We start from the raw sequence: 24219 nt of genomic DNA on the forward strand, positions 1-24219 counted from the left end.
ATCTGTAAATTTAGTCAGCCAGAAATCATTGACATTGGCCTTGACTTCAGAGAAGTAAATGCCAAAAAGGAGCAGTCCAAGGACCACTCCCTGAGGGACTCCACTTGTAACTGGCCTCTTTGTAGAGGTGGACATCCCAATTCTAACTTCCTGAGTCTTGTCTGTGAGCCGGTTGGCTATCCACCAGGTGGCATACAGGTTTGTACCTAACCTCTTGAGTTTGTCAACAATGCCTGAGTGGAATGTTGTGTAAAATGCCTTGACCAGGTCAAGGAAGACAGTGGGAACCATTTTTCCCTCATCCATTACTTTAGAGACCTTATCAAAGAAGTCTACCAGGCTGAGTAGGCATGACCTGCCCTTGATGAAACCAAACTGGGTTGGCTCCAGTATCTGGAGGTTTACTATACCATTATTGATCATTTCCACGATAATTCTTTTCATGGCTTTACCTATAAGACTAGTGAATGACACATGGCCAAAACCAAAGGGATATGGTTTGCATGAAAAAGCAGGGTATGCCGATGCATGCTTGTCAATGAGAGTATCACTCTCTAGCTCAGCAGAATGGATGGGTGCCAGTGTGTGTGTGTGTGTGTGTGTGTGTGTGTGTGTGTGTGTGTGTGTGTGTGTGTGTGTGTGTGTGTGTGTGTGTGTGTGTGTGTGTGTGTGTGTGTGTGTGTGTGTGTCTTTGTGTGTGTGTGTGTGTGTGTGTCTTTGTGTGTGTGTGTGTGTGTGTGTGTGTGTGTGTGTGTGTGTGTGTGTGTGTGTGTGTGTGTCTGTCTTGTGTGTGTGTGTCTTTGTGTTTGTGTGTGTGTGTGTGTGTGTGTGTGTGTGTGTGTGTGTGTGTGTGTGTGTGTGTGTCTGTGTGAGTGTGTGTGTGTCTATGTATATGGTTGTGTAAATATGTAATTTAATCAAAATCCCAAAGCACAGAGCAGCATAACATCAAGGTACTATCATCAAAACTCATAACAGCAAAATAAACAAAATTCGAAAGACATCTTATTTGCAGAGGGCTTGCCCCCTGCATCCCTCACACCCCTTGCTAATTTCATATGCTAATTCACATATTAAAATATAGTGAAGAAAGAGACTAATTTCCTTACCCACGCTGTTCTGCAATCTTACACAACTCTTTTCTTGTTTTGTTCTGTTGTTCAGTGTTAAGAGTTCTGATGATAGTGGCTTGATTATTTGCTGCTTGATGTTTTGGGATTTTGATTAAATGACATATAGCTGTGTGTGTGTATCTCTGCAGATGTCTGCACCCATACAACCCTATGCCTAGCAACTGCATGGTTGGTTTGACGAAAGCCATGACTTAAAACTGACATTAATTTAATGACAACATTGTATGCTTATTATTGCAACTGGGAAGGAGTACCTGCTATTAGTAAAGAAGATACAACATTAAACTTTCTATGAGAGTTTCTATTGATCACTAAAGCAAAGAGGAATTACTTGATGGAATATTATTTAGGGCAGGAGTATGCATTCTGAGAAAGTCAAGAGTGATGCGCCGTTGCTTTGCAGGAGTTTAAGAGCATTGATAAGGTGGAAAAGTTTTGAATGACTCTTGAGCTCTACCAATTTTGTTACGTTTAACTACATTAGTGCTGTTCCCTGATCTTAGAACAGTGATGTCTCAAATGAAAGGTCAACATTAGGTCAAAGGGAAATGTACTGAAAGGCAGGATTATGAAAACATGGGACATAATTGTCTTGTGCCACTGCTTGATCAAGTAACCGAGGATGCTGAAATCTTTGTATCAAACAGCAGCAAACTCACATCCACAAGCAGAAGGCATGATATAACACTAAAGGTCACACTTTATGTTGACAGACTGACAATGCCGGTAGTATGTGGCATGCAGCATTCCAGCATACATACAGAAAGGGTGACGAGTAACTTTCAGGTATGCTATACTGCAAGCTACAACTTTAATTAGTGATGTTCATAGTGAGATATTGTGGGTAAGTATCCTGTACTCTATGATGCATTGTAATAAAGAAAGAGTAGTGGCAGGTGAACTATATTCATTGAAGATGAAATGGGTCGAGGTATAGTGGTGTGATTACTGTGCTGTGGACATATCTGTGAGTGGTACTGTGCTACTGGTCACTAGGTAACAGAGTAACATCTGCAAGGCAAGCTTCTGAACTGACAGGACAGGCAACTATGGGGGCAGAATAGATTAAAAATGTGAAGTTACTGAAAAAAGATGAAAAGCCAAGAAAGGAAAGCCACAATTTGGTAGAGAAAAAGCAAGAAACACTAAGTTAACTAAATATGCTAAACATCTCATTCAAGTCTAGTGAAGATTTACTATAAGTCTTCTTGTTAGTATTGCATGGTAATTATTTCTAACAAAACATGTATAGCTAAATATAGTGCTACAATATCTTCACATAGCATCCTTTAAGGTTAAGCTAAAATAAGTGAAAATCATGTGCCATAGTATAAACTTTAATTGCATGGTGTTAAGGTAACATTGCAGAGGGTCATTGGTTTAAGGTAAAACATGTACTGGTTTCCACGGTCACCAAAAGTTATGGAAACACTTATGGCAAAGTTGCAGAACACGATGAAGAAATGCTGGAACAAGAGTACACAGAGCATAATGGCCAAATATAAAAGCATCAGGATTATCATACCACCCTAACTAAAATACTCTGACATGCAGACTACTTGGTGGGCAGTGATTTTAGCCCAACTCCCATCTACTTTCAGGTAGAAACATGTCAGAGAAGGCCTAATGTGTGTTTCATGCACAAGGGGCAGAATACGAGAACATAGCTTTGCTAAGGAATGTGTCCCACTCCAGTTGAGCACAATTAGTGTATGGAAACATTTACCCATGGTCAGGTCTGGCAGAGCTGGCAATAAGTGGCCAACATATAGAGGAGAGGATATAAGGAATATGTAAAGTGTAGATCAGAGTGCAAGTTATAAGTATGCTGTATCTTTATGAAGCATATCAAGGCTATACATGCACATATAAATTCCAGACACGTGCAACCCCTATTGCCATTTTAAAAGAGCAGCCAGGGAGAGAGCATGTATGATTGCAGTTGTTAGTTTGTATATAAGTTACTAAAGTTAAAGTCAGTAAACTTCTATAGTGATGTGTTTGTATAAAATAAAGCTGCTTGAGTAGAACTCACAAAGAATCTTCTATTGTGTCCTAGATAGGAGAGCAGCATGGTGTCAGAACTGAGATAGAAGAGAATAATATTCAGAGCCATGAGGTGCACAGATGACAGTGAATGTAAAATTGGGAGAAAACAGCCCAAAGAGAGCCAGAAAAGAATCAAAGGTAATGAGTAATAGCACAAACTACTTATCAGATACAAAAGACAAAAAAGGGCATTACAAGGGCACAAACCGCATTACTGAGCAAGTGAAAAGCACAAAACTTTGTTAACTGAAGGAAATGTTTAAAATAAAGGTATTTGATGAAATGAATAACAGTGAAGCAAAAATGAGCATGTTTAGAGCAAAATGAGTGGGTTTAAGGCAAAGCTGGGCATGTTTAGAGTAAAACGAACACAAGAAAAGTATGTTGGGCATGAAAAGGGCTTAAACCAGCAAAATTAATATAAAAAGAGCAAAAAAGGGTACATTAAGCAAAAATAAAGCAAGGCGACTGCATGTGTTTTGGCAAAGTGCTGTGTTTTTTCCATAACTATGACTTTGTATTGTATCAAGAGCATGACTAAAGTTATTCAAAGTATGTCAAAGTGTGTAAAAATGCTTACAAAGTGTGCTTATCACTGTGCATGTATTTCAAATAGTTTATAGTGTGTAAAGTGGAACTATTTTGTGACAAACGGTCAAAGTATAGGCATTTTGAAAAGTTTTGTGTTCTTCTCAGTGTCACCATTACAGAGCATTGCTTGTACTGTAAAGAGTTGCCTAGGTGCCGCCATTTTGGGGACATTTTAGTGTGCTGTATGCAGTCATTTGCAAAGTGCAATTACTTCGATGTGTTATTGAGTTTTCTGCAAGAGATGTTCAATTCATTTGCATTGTGCAGTTACTTGATATGTTTCTTATACTGCTAAGAGGTGATTTCTTGCAAAAGCGGACATTACAAGAGTATTACAGTACCTGAGAATTATTCAGTTGCATCGTAAAGTTGTTGAAATCTTTCCTAAAATGATAAATGACTTTAACAAAGTGATGATAAATGAAATTAGCATTTTAGCCTTTCAAACTATATTACAATAAAGTGCCCGAGAAGTTTATTTCACAAAGTCCAGTTATTCAAAGGCACATTAGCATAATTTTGAAAAGCCCAAAAGGTATAAATTCAGAAGCACAAAGGCACTGGACAAAGTTACAAATACTGGCTAAGTTTCTGCCATATCTGCATGTGTGTATGTTTGTGCTTATTTGCAAAATCCTCCACTGGTATGTGTTAATATGGCAGATGGATTTCGAAAGCCCCGATCACTTGTATTTGATCAGAATATTGCAGAAAATTGGAGTATATTTGAGCAAGAGTACAATATATTTTTATATAAGCAGCTTATGCAGATAGAGATGCATGTGCCAGGGCATACATTTTGCTAAGCCTAGCTAGGTCAGAGGCCATAGAAAGAGAGCATTCATTTGTGCATGCACTTGCAGTATATGAAGCAGAAGGTGAAAACCATCATATTGTTGTATGTGCTGAGTCAAGGGAAGACCTTGAGTGTTTGAAGCACAAGTTCAGAGAAATGTGTAACCCCCCCAGACAAATATTGCATTAGAGAGGCATTTGTTTTACACAAGAGACCAGAAACCAGGGGAAACATTTGCAGCTTATATAACTGGCTAAAATGTGTCAGTTTGGTGACTTAAAAGATGAGCTGATAAAGGACAGGTTTGTGTGTGGTATTAATACTGCTGCTGTGAGAAAGATTTTACTTCGTGACAGTGATTTAACATTGAGCAAAGCCACAGAGATTTGTCAAATCCATGAGCTGACAGAAAATCACACAAGTATGTTTGCGAGTGACAAGAGCATTGTTTCATTTGGCTCCAGAGCACATGTAGATAGTATGCAACACAGGGCAACAAAAGGAGGCCCAAGCATGTGGCTGTTACAGGGTTTCCAGGGAAGGCATGTAACTTTCCAGAAAGTTCTAAGAATGAAGCATGTTTAAGCTCAGTGCAATACAAGCATGAATCAGCAAAACCCAAGTCTAGCTTTATTGCTAACTGTTGCAACTCTGGTGCCAACCATGAGCCAAAAAGAGAGAAGTGCTTAGCATGCATGGACGGTGCAGTGGTGCAGTGGTAGCATTGTCGTCTCACAATAACAAGTTCTTGGTTCAATTCTTGGCTGGGGTGCCTTCTGTGTGGAGTCTGCTTGTCCTCCCTGTGTTCGTGGGGGTTTCTTCTGGGTGCTCTGGCTTCCTCCCCCGTTGGAAAGACATACATCTGGAGTGTTTTTCCCTGGGCCTCTGCTGAAATTTGGCTTTGTTCCAAGTCAGACTTTCCCATTTAATAAATAAATAAATAAATACATTTGGTCAACAATGTCACAAGTGTAAAAAATATAACCATTTCCAAAAGTTGTGCAAATCTAGTAAGCCTCACACAGTTGTAAAGAAAGGTCACACAAAAAAGCAAGTTGATCAAGTGGAGTCAAAGCAGTCAGCTTTCTATGTAGATGGTATATCAGTGCTTGGCGAAAGAGTTGTTGCAGTGAATTTATTGACAAGAAGCGAAGTGTTTTGTACTGTCCGTATTAATGGAAAATCCATAGAGCTCAAAGCAGACACTAGTTCAAAGTGTAATGTTATATCAGCAGGCACATTTGCTAAAGTGAGAACTAACAAACTCAATGTGACCAATACTGTGGGACTTGATGGTTATGGAAGTGAAGAAATTCAAACCCAAGGTTCAGTGATGCTTTCATGTTATTTGGCCAAGAACTGTCACAACTTGTTATTCTATGTAGTCCAAAGACCAGTGAGATCTTTACTGGGTCTCAAAATAAGAATGAATCTGTTTTCTTTTGCTAAAGAAGTCCATCATGTAAGTGAATTTCTGAGTTCTAATTTTTCTGAAGCCATTTTTTCATAGTATGCTGATGTTTTTGATGACAAGTTAGGCAAACTTTCAGTTGTGCATTTTATGAAGTTAGACCCAGAAGTCACTCCAGTAGTCAGACCAGCAAGAAGAGTTCTAATAGCTGTGCAAGATAAAGTAAAGGCTCAGTTGGATAAAATGGTGCAGCAAGGTGTGATCTGTCCAGTCACAGAACCAATTGAATGGGTGTGGTCCACAGCAGCTGTTCAGAAAAAAAGGCTTGGATGAAATCAGAATATGTATTGACCCAAGAGATCTGAACAAAGCATTAAAGAGACTGTATCATCCAATGCACACAGTCAAAGAAGTTGTAGCTCTAATCCTGAATGCAACTCTATTTTCTGTCCTGGATGCAAAGAGTTCATTTTGGCAAGTGATGCTTCATCACAAATCCTCATTTCTAACTACTTTTGATACTCCATTTGGCCCATACAGATTCCTAATGATGCCATTTAGAATAAATTCTGCAAGTGAAGTCTTTCAGCATGCAATGGAACAATTTTTTTCAGGATATCCTTGTGCCATAATAGTAGATGATTTATTGGTTGGAGGCAATGATGAAGCAGAGCATGACAGAAAACTAAAGAAAGTTCTAGATAGAGCACGTGAAGTAAACTTGAAGCTTAATCTACTGAAGTGCAAATTCAGACTTCCAGAAGTTACATATGTAGGTCATTTGTTTACGTGTACAGGCTTGAGACCAGACTCAACCAAACAAGCAGCTAGTCTATGATTCAACAGCTCACAGACGTGAATTTTGCTTTTTGTGAACTATTTATTCAAGTTTATACCAGACTTCAGTAAGTTGATAGCACCTTTAAAAGAACTAACACACAAAAATGTTGCATGGCCATGGCTGGAACAGCACAAGGAGGCATTTGAAGACCTCAACTAGACAATTGCCACCCCACCTACATTAAGATACTATGGTGTGAACAAAACAGTTACTCTTTTCTGTGATGCTTCAAAATTCGGTTTTAGTGCAGTTATACTTCAAGAGGGCATACTGGTAGCCTATGTATCTAGAGCACTAACCCAAACTGAAATGCAGTATGCTCAAATATATGAGGAGCTTTTGGCAATAGTATTTGCATGTTCCAAGTTTCATGATTATATTTATGGTTGAGCTATTCAGATTGAAACTGACCACCAACCTCTAGTTACTATTCTAAAGAAGCCTTTGCATTCCTCTCCAGCAAAATTACAAAGCATGGTGCTCAAATTACAAAAGTACAATTTCAAAATGGTTTACACAAAAGGCAAATTGCTCTATCTGGCTGATATATGACAGAACAGCTTGATGCAGAGAATTTTGACTTTGATATGATGTCAGTACGTAATGTTTCTAGCACTAGACTTGATGAGTTTAGAGATCACACTCAGACTGATCCAATTTTGCAAAAGCTCAGTCACTACATTAATGTTGGATGGCTGTCAAAGAATCTAGTGTACCACCTGAAGTGCAAACATATTTTCCTTACAGAGATTAATTGTTGATAGAAGATGGCATTATTTTCAAAGGTCCTAAAATTGTTGCTCCTGCTTCCTTATAACAAGAATATATCCAGATTTTGCATCATAGTCACCCAGGATCTGCATTCACTAAGAGAAGAGCGAGAGAATTAGTATTTTGTCCTTCATTACCAAAAGACATTGATAGTGTACTTTTATCTTGATTAGTATGCAAAATTACTGGCTGCATTTGCAAAGAGAACCACTTCAGCTAAGTCCAGTTCTTGAACTACCTTGGTCTACTGTAGCAGCTGGTATCTTTGAGTGGAACAATCCACACTAGTTGGTTTTGATAGACTCTTATTTGAATTGGTTTAAGATTGATCTACTATCTAACCTAACATCCACTACTGTTATTATTAAGTTGAAATGTCATTTCTCAGTTCACGGTAGTCCACACAAACTTCTTTCTGACAATGGTACTCAATTCACTAGCTAGTTGTTTCAGAAATTTGCAAAAGAATGGGGTGTTCTACATGTCACTAGTAGTCCTGAATATCCTCAGTCCAATGGTCTAGCTGAATGTGCAGTTAAGAGTGCAAAGCAATTACTTGAAAGGTCACAGCATGACAATACCGGCATGTTCTTGAATTTGCTTAATCTCAGAAACATACCCAGTAAGGATATTCTTGGCTCACCTACTCAAAGACTACTTTCCAGGCAAACTAGAACTGTGCTACCCATTACTTCCAGTTTATTAAAGCCTAAACCTAAAAAATAATAAAACCATCAAGGCTCAATTGTTGAAGAAGTGTAATATCCAAAAATCTAATTTCGACAAATCGAGCAGATTACTTCATCCATTGAGGGAAGGAGAGAAGGTACAGATCCAGACAATGAAAGGTTTTGATCAAATAGGACAGATTGCAGGCATCTGTGCTTAGCTGAAATCCTACCTGGAAGACTCCGAGGGTGCGGAGTATAGGAGGAACTGTAGATATTTTCTTCCTATACCAGAATCATCATCACCATCACAACATTGTTTCTGTGATGCAGATTCCAAATCTAAGAGTGAATCAGACACTGTTCCCGTACCAGAATGTGTTCAAAATTCTGATTCCATTCCAGAAAATGATCCTAACATTCCACAGGTCAACCATTTTACAGAGACTGTTCCAGTTGCTAAATCTCATTCCCAGTTTTATGTCACAAGATATGGACGAGTATCTAAGCCTAGTGTGAATACGCAGCAACGTATATATCTGTGTATTTAGCCTTGTATAATGCTTGACCAAGAATTACCTGTGATTTCTGCATGCCAAATAGTCTCATAACGTTGTATGATCTATTTCTCAAAGAGGAAGAATGTAGATCAGAGTGCAAGTGATGTGTATGATGTATCTTTAAGAAGCATGTAAGGCTATATGTGCACGTATAAATTCCAGACACATGCAACCCCTAGTGCCATTTTGAAAGAGCAGCCAGGGAGAGAGCATGCATGATCACAGTTGTTAGTTTGTATATAAGTTGCTTAAGTTAAAGTAAGTAAACTTCTGTAGTGATGCGTTTGTATAAAATAAAGCTGCTTAAAGACTCTTCTATAGTGTCCTAGATAGGAGAGGGACATAAAGCTTCCAAATCCACACCTTATCCATACCACCTAGTTTCCTTGATCCTTTCTAATATGTTAACTAAATCAAGATGGATACTCTGGTTTACTTCTTCATGCTGCCTTCCTGCATCATTTACTCTACATTTATGTAACTATAAATATTTCTGCCTTGAACCAGAATGCTTACTGTTTCATAATACATTTCCTGTAATCTTATGCTTCGGAAGCATTCTGTAATTTTCATATATATTATTTTGACTGACTAAAATGCTTTCACCTGCAGTGTCCTATTTGAAAGTTTAGTGGCCCTGGGCCAAAGTTTAGTGGCCCTGGGCCATTGTTTGGCTCATAATTCTTATTAGCTGCTTGATTTTCCTGTCTATCCAGCATGCATTGTTAGTCTTTTTTAACATAGATGGGTATGATCTCACTGTTTCCATTTGGAACCAAACACTTTTAGGTCAGTAAACCTATCCAGTATTCTAAATAAACTCATGGAGACAGCTATAAAGGAATTTGCAAAAAATGAACCAGGTGAAGCTAGCTACCTGTTGTAGAGGGTTAAAGCCCTGGTTAAGAATCAGCTGACCAACATTTGAATAGTTCCATGGGAACTGGAGGAGCCAGCTAGGGAAATTGGGAAGTGAGTACCAGCTCCGGATGATCCATTTTTCAATGAGGAAGGCAGCCTGGTCTACTTCAGTACTAACCCCAGAGGAGGCTGAGTGCTGCAGCAAGGCAACATGAAGGAATGGAGGTAAGCAACTAGTAAACAGTGCATTTGCATGCTGTTGCTGGGTGGGCACCTCTGGGGAAATGCACATGGGTAGGTTGTCAGTATTATGGAAGTCCAATCTATACAGGTCTGCCTCACAGAATATGAGGACTTCAGCAGAGCCTCCTTGTGCAGAGTAACCATCTAGGAAGAATCAGGCTTCATCACAGTCTCAGTTATCTGTGCATCTGAGAGCAGCGTCTGGTGTAGGGGGGTTAGTTAGATCATCAAATGGAAAGGGTGAAGATGTCATTGCCAAAACACACATAATGAATCAGTGATTCATAGGTTCCTAGGTTCATAGGTGTTTACTAGGCTAATGACCACAAGGGCCTTTTTAAGCCTAGCCATGCACCCCAAATCTCTGACAAGATAGGGCTGAGTCTCAAACATCTACAAATCTCGGGGTACAACATGACACGTCATTGCCAGTCCACACAAAATCTTCTAAATTGGATCCTTAATAACTCCCTTGATCAGAAATGACAGCAGAAATACTAACTGTGGACTTCTACAGTTTTCAGCGAAATGGGTTTTCAGTCGAATGCACTTTCAGTAATTTTTTTCGACCATTTGTGTTTCACTCAAATCTACTTTTGATGAAAGGGTACAAAGCTATAAAACATATCTGTAATGACCTCACCTTTAAAGTTAGTTAATGTAATGTCATGAGTCTTGGTAAAAAGGGCATAAATTATGATTACAAAATAAATGGTCAAATAACAATAAGTGATCCTATCATTAATGGTCTAGGCAATGGCAGACCACCATTTTATATTTGATCAGTGAGTATCTGCCTAAGTCAGTAAAGCATATTCTGTATCCCATTTAATCCTAATGGGCACATCTTGTAATTCCAGAGAAATCATGGTACAATTTCCTTTCTCACTGATGTAACCCATTATTGAATAACATGCTGCCAAAGTTATATATTCTGTAGTTAGTCTGTTTCTAAAGGGCATGTCTAGTCACACAAGAGAGATGGATATGTACTTTCATACTTTATTGATCCAATCCATTCTTGAAAATAACACTGCATTCTGAAATTTTAAAATAAGCCAGCTGAAACATGATGAAAACGTAAAAGGATCTTAGTAGAAAAAACACAGGAGTGGAAAACCATGTTTTTCGCAAGGCTTTTGGAAATACATTCACTTTCTTGCCAGTTATCTAGAGGTGAGCTCTTCCTGGTCTACGGCACAATGAGTGATGTAGTTAAACTTGAAAGTCTGTGCCTGGAATATTGCATTAATGGTTGCTAACACCAGATTAGGAAACCTAATACTAAAAAATAACTATAAAAGACCATGTTATATAAATTATTCAGTGCCTTCAAATATCATGGAACAAGCTTTCACTTGCAATCAGAATAAGTCAGTCATTAATTTAGTTCAGAAATATTTTTAATACATACATACATATACACATACATATACAGGAAGTTATCGGCATGTGGTTATAACAACCAAGCGTTTTTATCCTTTTACTTAAAACACAAATGGTCATAAGCTTAAGAGTGGGATCAATGAACCAGTCACATTTTGTACTGCATGCTGTAATAAGGTGTAACACATGTAATATTTAATTAACTCAGTAATAAAACAAGTCATATCAGAATTTTGCCGGCCATTGTACTGCATCACTGTATGCACTGCTTCTGATACTTAAAAATGGTAACATATAGCAATGGAAGCAAATATACCCTTTAAAACTGTAGCATATAAGAATCCCTTGTGACCCTAGCTGCCACTCTGCCCCTTCCTTACTAAAATAAGACAAATTGTACAGTGCCTTCTGCAATAGTAAGCATAGGTGTGACCCATATATAGCTATTGCTTGCCTATCCAAATCAAAGGAGTGAAAGTGTCACACAGACAACCCATTTAGTAAAAACTCCAAAGAAGACCCAGCCAAGCCAGAGTCTTCACTATGTTAGCATAAAGCTTCTGTAGTGGTGGGCTGTGGGATATATGCAAATGACCCCTTAAGGATATACTAGTGGACATATCAGAAAGTAATTAGAAGGCTTGCCTAATGATTTTATAGTATGAGACAGGATGTGCAGAACTGCCAACTCCTTTAAAAATCATAACAATTAAAACATACCAGTTTTCATTCTACACTGTATTAAGATTTGAATCATATTTTTCTCCAATTTTATACAAATTAAATGTGTTGAAAGATGTATCTATTCCTTGTTAACTGGGTACATGGTGTTCAGAGCTGTTGGCAATTCAGTATCTGTTTTTGATAAAGGCTTTTAGAAAGTTAAAACGGTTACTTAAGAAACTGCTGTTTTCATTCTGCAAAGTTCAAAGTCCTATACCAGTCTTTTGTGTACACCATTTTCTGTTCCAGTTTTCTTTTGAAAATTAAAATTTTCAGAAATAAAGTTTTATTTAGTTTGAGACACCTAGGAAGGTGAATTGATTTTACCTGATCTTTATCAGCCACAGGTCAGGCCATTAATCTCAAGCAACAATACTGAGTGAGAAGCATTAATATGAAGAGAAGTTAATAAAACTAAACAGTAATAAATTTCCAACTTAAAAGTAACTTTACATACAGAACACAGTAAATACTGCACCACGCAATTGGCAAGATATGTCACATTATATGCATTCATTCTTTGATACCTAAATTACATATTCCAGGTTGCATGGGATATTGACCATATACAGTTATAGGATATATGCTTACACACACACACACACACACACACACACACACACACACACACACACACACACACACACACACACACACACACACACATATGCACCACATCATTTACATTGGCAATTTGCTTATGCCATGTCTTTGAAATGTTGCACAAACAAAAAAAAACTATTTATCAGCACCATGGTGTAGAGGGATAAAGAGGTACTTATGGCCCAGGTGACATATTTGATTAACAGCTCTGACATCTGAGACATTGTCAGGAAGGTGGGCCCATCTTGGGGGTAGGGATCATTCTCCCAGGCATTCCCTTTGGGGATCTATAGTCCATAAGGATGAGTAGCCCTCGGACATAATAGGTGAATATTGGGGAGGGAGTGGGGTGAAAATGAGGATAGGCCATTACAACTGCCCTACAGCAGCCAGGATCTTGTGTGGTCCCAGGATGCCCTAATGATCCTTGTCAGCCACAACTGTGGAGGAGCAAGTCTGAGGGAGATTGGAAGGGGTAGGTAGACAAAACATAAGCAACATAGGAAAGGGTCACCAGGATTAGCTAATGGTTGTCTGTATGGGAGAGAAAACCCACATAAACACAAGCAAGACATGCAGGTGTAACACAGATGGCACTGGGACCATTAACTAAAGTGGAGAAGCAAGTGCTGTATGGCAGCAATGCTAGCTGTTGTACAACTGTGCCACCTGTGGCATATATGTCATAAGGAAACCTAGTTCAACCAGTGGGGCATTTATTTTTCTAAGATTTTGGTAAGGCCCAACTGAATCTATTTTATTCAGTGATGGAAGAAAGGGAGGAGGCCTCAAATGTGATGTTGATATTTTTCTCAGAAATGGATGAAAAATCTTCAGAAAGTCCAGCTTTATTGTAATGTTATGATCTCAGAATAATGGAAAACCACATACAAAAGAGTAATGGTGTGAAGATTTCAGCACATAAATGTGTTAATAATGGAGTCACTATGATCTAACAGGAGTATGGTTATAGTGTATGAGCCATAAAGTTGTCAGCTGACACCAGGCATTAGTGCTATATTTTGAGATACTTAGAACTACTAATGTCATAAACTGAAATAGGTTTGGCAGTTTAACATGGAAGAGCAAGCTATGCTCAGCTACTAACAAGCTTCATTCTGTTTTTCTTTGGTTATGTTCCTGTATTCTCTGTTTGCTTCTTTTGTGACTTTCATTAAACCACATAAGCAGTCAGTGCTTTTTCTTTGCATCTGGAAAGAGGTCATTTGGCCTGAGTTGACAATAATGGCCAAACTGGGCTAGGCAGCATCTTTTCAGAAGAGTCCCATGGACAAAATGTCCATGTTACAATAAGTTTCTAATTTATAATTACATTACATGCTGTATCAATAGTCATATGATCATAGGAGGTTACTAGGCTACTGGCCCTGAGGCCATTATAAGCCTAGCCAAGAGTTTAGTCCATGTTTAGACAAATCAGCACATGTTGCTCCTGTCCAGCAGGGACATGGGTGGAATCCCAGGGGTGTGTTTTCTGTTTCCTATCCAGTTATCCAGGTTGCGCATAAAAAGGGGTAAAGAGGTACTCTGCTTGATGTGGAGAGGGAGTCTATTCCATAGATGGGGGAGTCCCTGGGACACAAATATGTCCCGCCAACAATTCCTATTGATGCCACAGACAAGGTTGAGGTCACTTGTGTGAGTCAAGAGAAATCTCCGAGTTTACTTAAATGTTGTTAATTATAATTACATATGCAAGGCAGCATGAAGTTACACGGATGTGGGTAATTAGAAATAGCAGGAACTGAAAGGATTATAGCAAGGGAGATGGATGCTAATAGCTGCCCATGTTTGATAGTGCGATGTAGGAAGTGTATACTGTAAACAGAAAAAGCAACATATTGTATACCTAATAGGTTTGGTAAGTTACAGCATAAATATGTTAAATTGTAGATTGAAGATAATGAGCTAAATGAACATTATGAAGCATTTATATGATAGAGAAGGAGAGATAGAATAGAGGTAAGGGTGAGTGAAAATAAAATAATTAATCAGAATCAGGATTTGTGAATACTTACTAGGTAAAGCAGAATGGTATAAGTAGGGTTGCCACCTTTTCAAATGTCCAAAGCAGGATAATTGTGGTGCAACCATCAGATTTTGCAGGCCAAAACATACCCATGGCCAGTACAAAGGACAGACCTTCACTTTTTTGACTAAATAAAAGCTTATTCTTGTAGTATTTTGTTGCTTATTCTGTTTCTTATAACATTTAAGTGTTTCAGATACAGAATAACTGTTTTATGCAACTATTACATAAAATATAGGAAATAAGTTTGCCCTAAAATCTCAGGACATTTGTCATTTTTACAATTTTTCTGCAGGTCACAACTGCCCAAAGAGGGACTGTCCCTCGCAAAGTGGGACAGGTGGTAACCTTAGGTATACGGTGCTCAGGAGCTGCAGTAGCATGTCCAGAAGGAAGTAAGGTGTGACTTTAACTTATTTTAAAATTAAGATAAGTTAGTTTCTAATATTATTATGATAAAGGCAGTGACAATGAATCAGAAAACTACTATTACTTTTATCCTTTGTAAAATGTTAAGTAGTCAGTCAGACTCTATAGTATAACAGCCTAAAATGAAAGGGTTATGAAGAGAGATTGTGAAAAGATGATGGGTAGAGCACAGCTGATAAGCAACACTTTAGAAATGCAATAAATCCACATGGATGATATGGAATAGAGGCTGCTATTGTTTAACATTGTTACAACTTTATGACCCCAGTAAAGTACAATATGTGAGGGGCTCATGCAATATTTAAGCATACTTCCCTGCAATGCAACTATGCAGTGTTTCTAATGACAGCCTAATTAAACGCAAATGGAATTATACGCAAATGGACCATTAATACCTTATATACCATGTGTTAGTTAGGAAAGGCAGCTGTTAAATACAGCACAAGGGAACAGATGTGCAGTTTCGCTATAAATTTGATCCAGTCTTTGTTCTTGGAAATTTGTTTTTCAGCTCTATTACACATGAAAACTCAGCACTGCTTCATATCAAGCAACTAGTGTTTAAAAGAAAATAATTATGCAACCAAATTTATATCTGTCTGTTCCCAACGATGCTCAATATTACATTTAACTTTGTGGCACTTTCAATTGGCTTAACATGTATTGGACCTTCTCTGCTAGCAAACTGTTACTTTATAACTATTATTTCTATTGTATGATATCAAAAAGCTGGATATAACACCTAAGCCCATTTACTCTTCAAACAGGCAGCTGAAGAAAAGGGTTTTATTAGGAAACATCAACTTTCTGAAAGTCGACATTCCAAAGGATGAAAAATTCCACACATCCTCTGAACTTATATATACCAACTCTATGGCTATACTTACTTAAAAAAGGGAGATATCACCCTAAAGAAGTGAATCATTACCAGTGCATGATTAGAAATTGTACCGGCAATAGTTTCCTATGGAGTAAAAACATTCAGCGTTAAACTGTTCATCTTTTTTTCTGTGGCGTATTGATGCTCAAGCAATTTTACCTCGATCTTGTGTACGGGAGATGAAGAAAAGACACAAGTAATATTTACTAAACATGAAGCTACATGAGGCAAAGAATAAATAAATGATACAGAGCACAGCACCAAACTGATACAACAAAGAAATTAAACAAATAAATAAAATCAAAAAAGAAAGAAGAGCTAAGTTGATTTAAAGTTATGCTATCAAAAAATAATAGACAAACTAAATGTCAACCAGATATCAAATAATATTATATCAGATAATAGTTTATAAAAATAAATACTGATGCTCAGTAATGATAGACTTAGAAAAAAATGGCAATGAATAAATTTACTTCCCACACTTTGAGGAAAAAATCTATCTCAGAACTGTATTAGTCTTAAACCCACACTGACGTTTCCCCCAGAGCGAGATGATTAAAATATACATATGCACTTTAGAAAGGTAATCACATCCTCTAGTCATTCAGTCATTCAAAGATAAAAAAAATGAAACCATCTCTAGCAGTAGATTTCAAAAATAACAGCAGATGCCATCTCCAGCATTTTGCATAACATTGCTGACATAAGGTCGATGTAAAAATGTCAGTACAAACTGTCATAAATAACATTAGCAATAATGCCAATAGCTAAAAACAGCATCTGCTCATACCGACTGGCAGGCACTCTATTCTGGAATAACAAGCAACAGTTTTGACTGAATCTACAGCCAGGAATTTTTTTTCCCCTTTAAAATGCAATGAGTTCATTCCTTTAAATACATTGTCAACTATTTTATTTGAAAATATTACATGATTTAACAGGTATAGGTCTATACAAAAACAAAACATTTAAAATGTGAATTCTTTATTCTGTAGACAAAACTTGCATTTTATATAAAAAAAAGTCTCTCAGAAAATAGAACATAATCTACGATGTAGAACATCATATTATTTTATTATTGTAACTTTTTCTAGACAATAACACATTATATCAGTTTGCACACCACCCATGGAGAGAGAGAGAGTTATTCACTAGCTTCTAGCTAAACTTTTATTTCTCATAAAATGAATACCACAAATGAGTAACATTGAATATACCTTAACATAAAATCTGCAATATGCCCATCCCAGGCAAATGTGAAGATGTGACAGCATTTAATGCAGCTTATTCAACAGTAAGTATCTTGGTGGGTCTGTTATTGAACCACAAATGTCTTACTTATACAAGCTTGAGGAGAAATTGCACAAGTGTCAGTAGTGTGCAGAAAAAAAAGATGAAGGGCATAACACTGAGTGCTTTTTCCCATAAGAAATCATTACTGGTGCAAAGTGAGTGCTGGCAATGATTCACTTTTTAGGAAGATTTCTCCATTTTTCAAGTTAGTGTGACTGTGGAGGTGGTATATATACATTTGGTGGTGTGGGGTGGGGTGCAGGGCAGCTTGCACCCCTGAAAAAAAAGAAAACAGTTCTTCACCCTTTTGGTTTTCAGGCATTTGTTTTCCCATACTTTTGAAACATCAACTTTCATGAAGTTAGAGTTTCATAGTAGACTCGCACAAACACTGTAGCACACAGTAGGAGGTGCGCCTATTCACTGGTGATTAAGCACTTTTGTTTGGAATTACATTGTGATGTTTTACACTAGTGTTACATTTGGTCTGCATCATCAAGACTTGAATCACCCCAAAAATAGAAACTCTGCCTCAAATGTACAAAATATCTATCAAAAGAAGTGGAATTTAAATGAATGAGTATTTTGTATGGGTGGCAGTTCCTCAACATGTGAGGGGTTGTGTCCTTCCCTCCCCCTAATACATTTCATAATCACCCTGTAGATTACTACAGAGTGATTTGACATCCTTCTCCCCTTCCATCATTCATCATCTCTACCACTTTCCATATTGTATGCCTATCCAGAAGAATTCTATCCAGTCTGCTGGCCTGCTTCCATGAAAGATATATCCTGGCTTCTCCTTTTCTTTTCCACTCACACATCTAATAAATGCAAGTATGTGCTCTAAGCTCCACCACTCACCTACTTTCTCATGTTGCCTGACAGCGTCTTGATATCCACTTCTCCTTTAGTAGGTTCATAGGTATGTACTAGGCTACTGGTCTGTGAAGATCTTAATAAGCCTAGTCTTACACTCCCATGCTAATCATAAGCTCTTATTCTTTGTAATAAACATATCCAAAGATGGGCTGAACAAGAATATGTTAAGGTATTTAGATGCTTCACCTATCCCTAATGGCCAACACTGCTAAACTGCAGTTACCCATTCATTCATCCAAATTAAGTAAGAAAAGTACACTGTTTTATGTTGCATAGAAGATGATTTTATAACAGCGATAATCTCTGTGATACATACCCATCCCTTTAGTATGTTCTGTTAATTTTGCAAAAGAGACTGAGGTCCTTTGAGTTGGTGTTTATGATGCCATAGAACTTATGAATGTGCAATAGGTCTGACACAACAGGGTCTGTTGAGGTTCTGTATATGTGGCAGAGGTCACGTTTCAATAACCAGCTTGATACTGAGAAGAAAAACAAGACTTTCAGAAAGTCTACATACTTGTATGACATAGGCCCTTGATGTATTTTTTTTTGTGAAAATGCATTCTGATTGGTCCAGTTGTGACATGTGATTGGACAGGTGCATACTAAAATGAGCTTTAACCTCAGTGATTGATCTAATGAGTCCAAAGTACAGTGGAAAAACTGCATCCTGAAGTCTAGATATAAGCTATACAATGAAAAATGACTTCCTTACAATAGTGGGCATAAATGACATTTTATTGTCGACATCGGTTGGTTGTCAATGTGGTAGTTACAAGGAGAGTCGTATTTGCCAAAATATTATACATTTCTTGGCATTTAGTTTTAGTGTATAGTTTTGACACTGTTTGTTTCAGGACAGGCCCTCTTTTAGACTCCCAGTGCCCTCTGGAGAGTTTATGATGGCACCAGGTTTGTAGTCTTTGCAAACTTAGTCAGCCACAGACCCTTAACATTAGCTTTGACCTCTGAAAAGTAAATAATGAAGAAAAGTGGCTCAATGCCTGAACTCTGAGATACTACTCTAATGACAGGCCTTTTAGAGGAAGTAGAATCGTCCACCCTTACTTCCTGCCATAGGGTAAAAGGGTCACACAGATAAACCATTCAGTAAAAACTGCAAAAAAAACCCAGGCAAGCTAGAGTTTTCACCATGTAATACTTTAAACTCCTGTAAATGGGATATATGTAAGTGACCGTTTTATACTGCACTTGTTTTTTTTATTCATCTGCCTTAAATAGCACAGGCTAGATTCAGATTTGCTGAATCTGGACTGCTTGATATCACTAGAGCACTAAAACCAGCTATCTCACATTAAGATGGCCCCCTGCACCCTTGTGGTAGAAGCGTGTAGCTCAGGACACATCTGAGCTGGAGATTGCTGAAATAAAGGCTCAGTGAGGGGCTTTTCTATTGGTAGGCTGTGCTAGAGCTGTTTAAATTTGTTTGTAATTAAGCACCATGTTTGTGCATAGCTGCACTCCACGCTACAGGGTTTAGCACTGGCGTGTAGAGATGCAAACGCTTAGAAGGACACATTTTCCGTAGATAACTGCTAGGGAACCCTCCTAAGCTTCCCTGCTTCTCATTGTACAATGCAGTTGTTCACTGGTGCCTGTAGAGCAACCCAGCTGTGCATTTTCAGGCAATGACTCAGGTTTCTACTCCTAAACCTCCTCTCTGATTAGCTGTTTTAACTAGTCCTACAGCAGAACCTAGTCCATCTAGCTCACTCCCCATTACTTATTACAGAATACACCTGTCATAATAGGCAGACAGTTTCCCAATGTTTCTACTGCCAGCCTGATTGACATGGACATCCTGAGGCAATGCAACAACTGCCACATGTATACTGACAACCTATTGCTCCTAAAACATACAAACATAATATGTGAGAGATGCATCTATATTATGAATCTGGAATCAATGCTCTCTCTCTCTCTTTCTCTCACATAACAACAAACCAGATATCAAACAGGTTGTCAGTATACACACTTCACCTCCTCCACAAACCAAGCACTTAACTCATAAACCCACACGTGCAGAGGTGCTCACTAATAGTTTACTAAAAGAGCAGAGACCTCACAAGTGCAAACCTTCTGTACACAATACAATCCCAACAGAATCCACTACACATAAAAACACATGAATAAGTCCCTAAGGCAAAACACCTCAAAATCAAATGTCTGGATCATAGGCAACTCCATAGTGAGACACACAGATGTCTCCCTCACCAGTGTGGACAAGGAGAAAACCATGGTCAGCTGCCCATCAGGTGCCAGGATCCACCAAGCCATGCACGCACTCAAGTCTCTCAACAACAAGCACTGTTATTACTAGACATAACTAAGCTTTCAGATTATGTGTCTCAGGTAGGTATGTCCTTAGCCATAAACAGCACTCTGCCTTCACCCAGGATGTTGACTCAATACAAACAAAAGTGATTGACTTCAACAATTGGCTTAGCTTCTGGTGTCAGTCCAAGGGGATGCAGTATCTGTCAGCCTGGGATGATATGGTCAACAGACTACGCTGCTTTGCCAGAGATGGTCTTCACCTGTCACCTCTTGGCTTTTGGCTACTGGCAAATGTACTTGCCTCCCATGTAGTGCCTTTTTTAGCAATGTCATAAGAATAAAATTCCTGATGTAAAAATACCTTCTAGAGACAAACTTAAGGTTATGATGCTTAATGCCAGGAGTCTAAATCAGAAACTGCACTGACTGGAAGTACTCCTTACTCTGGGAGATACTGATGTCTGTGCAGCCACGGAGACATGATTCAAGGCCACAGAGAGTACTCTGACCATACAAGGCCACAATGCCTTCCACACATTCAGACCACAAAATGTACATAAAAGAACCAAAGGAGGAGGTGTATCCATCTTCATTAAAGACAAATACACCTCAAGAATGGTTAAACAGTACGACTCCCTAGAGTTACTCCAGGTCCAACTAACTATAGGAAAGACCCCCTCCACATCATTGTTAGCTATAGACCCCCCCACCATGAACCACAAAAACACTGCCTACTTGGACCTACTTGAGTAATTCACAATACAGCCAAGCACACTGATCATGGGTGACTTTAACTATCCTTCCATCGACTGGGAAACATATATGAGCATAAACAAACATGCTTGCCCTAAGATTTATGCACTTTGTTGACACAGATGCTCTGGAACAGACAGTCTGCACCCCCACAATGGGCTCTAATGTCCTTGACTTAGTACACAACAACATAGGGATCGCTACACCACCCCGTGTGTGGGACCCTCCTTGGCAAGTCCGATCATAAATCGTTCAAAATACAATTGTACCTACCCCCACCTCCAGAGCAAAACGGATGAAAAAATTTCTCCAAAGTAAATCATAGCCTCCTGAGTGATGGCATAGTTTCAAACTCCCTGCCACCCATACAGAGGTGTACACAAATACCCTGTATAAACACCTCTACAAATGTATAGACTCAGTCATACCTGAATGGATCAAAACAAGGTCCTAATGAAAAAACAAGCCAACCTGGTTGACATCTAGCATAAATAGGTTATACAACAAGATAAAGAAACTGCTTTCAAAGAACAAGAGGGAACAGTCTCAGCAGAGGAGGAACACCCTCTACAGCTTGAACAAACCAATTAGACATCTTTTAAATTCTTCTAAAGCTAATTACAAAAACTACGAAATTAGCATCCCTAGCTAAGGATAATGACAAGGCATTCTTTAGCTCCATCTGAAATCTAAAAGGGATTGCCCACCTTTGTGCCGAATTAGTAGTGGACAGTACCACTCATACTGAACTTGCGTACATTGCAAATCTGCTAGCAGACAGGTTTGACAAAAACTTCATCCCCTGTCCCCACCTATCATACTCCAAAGCATACCTGTCACCAGTCCTCTACCTAGTATCTCCAAATAGCAGGTCATAACCACACTTTCCACGGTCAAAAACACAGCCTCTATGGTACTGGATAACATCCCAGGCTTCTTACTAAACAGTCTAAAACAGGAATTAGTGGAACCAGTGGGCACTCTCTTCAACCCCAGTCTAAGTACTGGCTTCTTTCCAGCTGAGTAGAAAACAACAACCGTAATCCACTTGCACAAAGGGAGTCCTTCAACTGACTCTGAGAACTGTAGACCCATAAGCTCAACCAGCCTCATCTGTAAGGCCATGGAGAGAATCATCATGGACCATATCAACAAGGTGACTCTCAAACTCTTGACCCAAACCAGTTTGGCTTTGTTAAGGCCAGATGATGCTTGTTAAACCTAAGAATGTCACCAAAGCCCTAGATGAAGCCAAAACAGTACATGCTGCCTACCTCAAATTAGTCAAGGTCTTTGACAAAGTCCCCCACTCAGCCATCACTGAGAAACTTACCCAGCTTGGGATTAACCCATAGGTCATTAGATGCGTAGCTAACTGTCTCACCAACAGAATGCATACAGTCAAAGTTGGAGATTCCACCTCTATCAGCAGACCTGTTACCAGTGGTCTTCCACAACGATCTGTGCTAGACCCACTATTGTTTGCAATCAGTTTTTCAGAAATCATTGTGAAAATTAATGGCCTGTGGTTTACAAAGTTCGCTGATGACTGCAAACTGGGTACAATCATTGAATACCCCAATGATGTCAACATATTGCAAAATGGACTTGCACTGATAAATGACTGGTGCCAAAGCCATGGACTTAAACTTAATGCAAAAAATGCATTATCATCCCCTTCAGCAAAGGAGAAATCCATTCAAATTACAATATTAATAATACCCCACAGTGGTAAGGAAGGCCTTCAATGTTGCACAACTCCTAAGTAAGGACATAGCATCCAAAGGTAAGGAGGTTATAACTCTCCTGTACTCATCCATCATTAGACAAATAATAGAGTACAATGCTCCCTTCTCTATGTACCTTACCAGACATCTGCAGCAGCTGAAGAGACCTCAGAGGTTTCTCACCAAGAAAATTCAGGGCATTCAACACACAACCTACACAGACAGACTGAAGGCCCTGTCACTGTACTCTGTATCATATAGACTGCATAGAGGCAGCTTGTGCTTTGCCTACAGGGCAGTCTCAGACCCTGCCTTAATGGAAATGCTGCACATTTGCAAATCAAATTGGACAAGACTCATTCGCTCTAGGGACCTCAACCAAGCCTGCTGCATTAACATGGCATACTGGAGAGACAGATACATATCTCCCAGAGGTTGCCATTCCTCTGGAACAAACTCCCAATTCAGATTAAACAGAGTTCCTCAATGGCCTTATTTAAGCATAACTTGGATAACTGGATGGGAAACTGTAAATTTACCCCGGGGGTGTCACCTTTGTCCCTCTTGGACAGGGGCAGCCAGTGCTGACGTTAAATTCACTTTGCAGATGCAGACTATATAACTTGACCTATAAGGGAACAAGGGTATATCATGGCTAGGTTTGTAAAGAGCCAATAGCCTAGTAACCTCCTATGGTCCTATGATCCTGTGACCCCCTTAAGGACATGCAGTGTTTGAGCTACATGGCTTCTGAATGCCCATGACTTTTTACTTTTTTATGTCTTAGTAGTACATTCAGGCCAATAAAGCCAAACCCCACAGCTAGAATTACATCTGGGAAGCCAGTTTATGATGTGTTTATTGTTAGTTTAGTGGATATTATCCACAGAATGCAGTGCCAGCTCAGATGCTCAGTCTGTAATATTCGTAAAACTTCTTACTACTTTAACTTATAACTTTGCCTTGCCTGATATGACTGAGTCTAACATTTATGGGCTGGTCTTTGACTAATTCTGTTTAACATGAAGAATAACTAAGCAGGTGATAGCTGAACAGATATCAGCAACCACAAATCATTCATAAGAAAACCTAAGGAACTGCCATCATATGACACTGTCAAAAATAAATAATTAAAGAGAGGATGAACAAAAGGAGATAACAGAATGATTTACTGTCTCCTGCATTTGCAGCTACAAGGGGGCAGTTTTGTGCTTGACAAGGAAACCTGATATGTGGATTTAGATTCGTAGTTCCTCATAATTTACATG

Source organism: Protopterus annectens, chromosome 6.part1 (genome assembly GCF_019279795.1).
Source record: "Protopterus annectens isolate FY-2018-M chromosome 6.part1, PAN1.0, whole genome shotgun sequence".
Lineage (NCBI taxonomy): Eukaryota > Metazoa > Chordata > Ceratodontiformes > Protopteridae > Protopterus > Protopterus annectens.